This window comes from Solanum tuberosum, unplaced genomic scaffold, assembly GCF_000226075.1.
Source record: "Solanum tuberosum cultivar DM 1-3 516 R44 unplaced genomic scaffold, SolTub_3.0 scf00122, whole genome shotgun sequence".
NCBI lineage: Eukaryota > Viridiplantae > Streptophyta > Magnoliopsida > Solanales > Solanaceae > Solanum > Solanum tuberosum.
In genome coordinates this window covers 649,109-652,488 of record NW_006239050.1, presented here as the reverse complement: position 1 = coordinate 652,488, position 3,380 = coordinate 649,109, and positions in this window count along the sequence as shown.

Genomic DNA, 3,380 nt, shown 5'->3' with positions numbered 1-3,380 from the left:
GGTAGAGTAGAGGATGCACCACATACGAGTTGGGCCTGTTTTGAAGAGGCTTTCTTGGGGTCTTTCTTTCCCCGAGAACTGAAAGAGGCCAAGGTACGTGAGTTCCTCACACTTAAGCAGAATTCTCTAAGCGTTCATGAGTATGGATTGAAATTCACCCAACTGTCTCACTATGCTTCGAAAATGGTTGCGGACATGAGAAGTAGGATAAGTCTGTTTATTGCTGGGCTATCCCGCCTATCAAGCAAAGAGGGCCGGGAAGCAATGCTTATTGAGGACATGGACATCTCGAGGTTGATGGTCTATGTGCAGCAGGTAGAGGAAGAAAAGTTGAGGGATAGAGAGGAGTTCAAGAACAAGAGGGCTAAGACATGGAATGAGTCGAGGCAGCAGAAAAGTAATGCCAACCGATCATCCTTCCAACAGAAACAGAAGGGCCCTGCTCCGTCATCTGCTAGTGCACCTGCACCTAAGAACAAATGTGAGTATAATAATCACAACTTCAGAGCTAAACCTGCTTATTCTCAGGGTAGTATGGTACAAAGGGGTAGTAAGCCTCCTACATGCGCCAGGTGTGGTAGAAACCATTCAGGTGTTTGTCATGAGGGACTCTACTGGTTGTTTCAAGTGTCGTTAGAGTGGGAATTTCATGCGAGAGTGCCCAAAGAACAAGCAGGGAAATGGTAATGGGGCCATAGAGCCCGGTCTTCTTTAGTTGCTCCACCAGACAGAGTTGCACCTAGAGGGGCTACTTCCGGTACCGGCGGAGGAACAAACCACTTTATGCTATCAACAGTCGCCAAGAGTAAGAGGATTCACCAGATGTTGTCACTAGTATGATTCAAGTCTTTGACTTTACTATTTATGCCTTGCTAGATCCAGGAGCGAGTTTATCTTTTGTAACTCCTTATGTTGATATGAACTTTGATGTTAGCCCTGAGCAACTTAGTGAACCATTCAGTGTCTCTACGCCTGTTGGTGAGTCTATTCTAGCAGAGAGTCTATCGTGATTGTCCCATTTCCGTTAATCATAAGAGTACCATGGCTGATCTAGTTGAGTTAGACATGGTAGACTTTGATGTCATTTTTGGTATGGACTGGCTTTATGCTTGTTATGCCTCCGTCGATTGTAGAACTCGAGTTGTCAAGTTTCAGTTTCCAAACGAGCCAGTCTTAGAGGGGAAAAACAGTTCAGCAGTGCCTAAGGGTCGTTTCATTTCGTACTTTAAGGAAAGGAAGTTAGTTTCTAAGGGGTGTGTCTATCACTTAGTCCGAGTTAATGACTCAAGTGTTGAGGGTACCTCCTATTTAATCAGTTCCAGTAGTAAAAGAGTTCCCAGAAGTCTTTCCTGATGATCTTCCCGGAGTCCCCTCATGAGAGAGAGATAGACTTCGGTATAGACTTCGGTATAGATCTTCTTCCAGATACTCGTCCTATCTCTATTCTGCCATACACAATGGCCCCAGCAGAGTTGAAAGAGTTGAAAGAACAATTAAAGGATCTATTAGAAAAGGGCTTCATTCGACCAAGTGTCTCACCTTGGGGCACTCCGGTCTTGTTTGTGAGAAAGAAAGATGGTTCCCTTAGGATGTGTATAGATTACCGTCAGTTGAATAAGGTTACCATCAAGAATAAGTATCTTTTTCCAAGGATTGATGATCTTTTTTATCAGCTTCAGGGTGCTTCCTGTTTCTCAAAAATTGACCTCAGATCAGGCTATCATCAATTAAGAGTAAGGGAATGTGATATTCCAAAGACAGTTTTCAGAACCAGATATGGTCATTATGAGTTTTTGGTCATGTCCTTTGGTTTGACCAACGCACCAGCAGCGTTCATGGATCTTATGAATAGAATCATCAAACCTTATTTAGATATGTTTGTTATCGTCTTCATTGATGACATACTAATCTATTCAAGGAATGAAGAATATCATGCTAGCCATCTCAGAATAGTTCTTCAGACTTTGAAAGATAAGGAGTTGTATGCTAAATTCTCTAAGTGTGAATTTTGGCTTGAATCTGTGGCATTCTTAGGTCATATTGTGTCTGGAAAGGGGATTAAAGTTGATACTCAAAAAATTGAGGCAGTACAGAATTGGCCTAGACCACATCTCCAACTAATATTAGGAGTTTCTTGGGTTTAGCTGGCTATTATAGAAGGTTTGTAGAGGGGTCCTTGTCTATTTCGTCTCCTTTGACGAAGTTCACTCAGAAGACTGTTAAATGTCAATGGTCTGAAGCTTGTGAGAAAAGCTTTCAGAAATTGAAGAAGAGGTTGACTACCGCCCCAGTTTTGACCTTACCAGAAGGTACTCAAGGTTTTGTGGTGTATTGTGATGCATCTAGAGTTGGTTTGGGTTGTGTGTTAATGCAGAATGGCAAAGTCATAGCTTATGCCTCCAGACAGTTGAAAGTTCATGATAAGAACTACCCAACCCATGACTTAGAGTTGGCTGTTGTAGTATTCGCTTTGAAGATATGGCATCATTACTTGTATGGGGTGCATGTTGATGTATTCACTGATCACAAGAGTCTTCAATATGTGTTCACCCAGAAAGAGCTTAATCTCAGACAAAGGAGGTGGTTAGAATTACTCAAGGATTATGACATGAATATTCTATATCACCCAGGTAAGGCTAATGTTGTTGTTGATGCCTTGAGCAGGTTGTCTATGGATAGTACTGCCCATGTTGATGAAGAAAAGAGAGAGTTAGCAAAAGATGTGCATAGACTTGCACGCTTAGGAGTCCGACTGATGGATTCCACAAAAAGATGAGTAGTGGTGACGAATGGGGCTGAATCATCACTAGTGTCAGAAATGAAAGAAAAGCAAGACCAAGATCCCATCTTGCTAGACTTAAAGGCAAATGTTCATAAGCAAAGAGTATTAGCCTTTGAACAAGGGGGAGATGATGTATTGATATATCAAGGTAGATTGTGCGTACCTATGGTGGATAGACTCCAAGAGAGGATCATGGAGGAAGCTCATAGCTCCAGATATTCCATTCATCCGGGTTCCACAAAGATGTATCACGATTTGAGAGAAGTGTATTGATGGAATAGCATGAAGAAGGCCATTCCAGAGTTTGTTGCTAAGTGTCCAAATTGCCAACAAGTGAAAGTAGAGCACCAAAGGCCCGGTGGTTTGGCTCAAAATATAGAACTTCCGGAATAGAAGTGGGAGATGATAAATATGGATTTCATCACAGGGTTACCAAGGTCTCGCAGGCAGCATGATTCTATTTGGGTGATTATCAATAAAATGATGAAATCAGCCCACTTTTTACCGGTAAAGACTACCCATTCAGCAGAGGATTATGCCAGGTTATATATTCAGGAGGTGGTAAGACTTCATGGGGTCCCAGTCTCCATTATTTCGT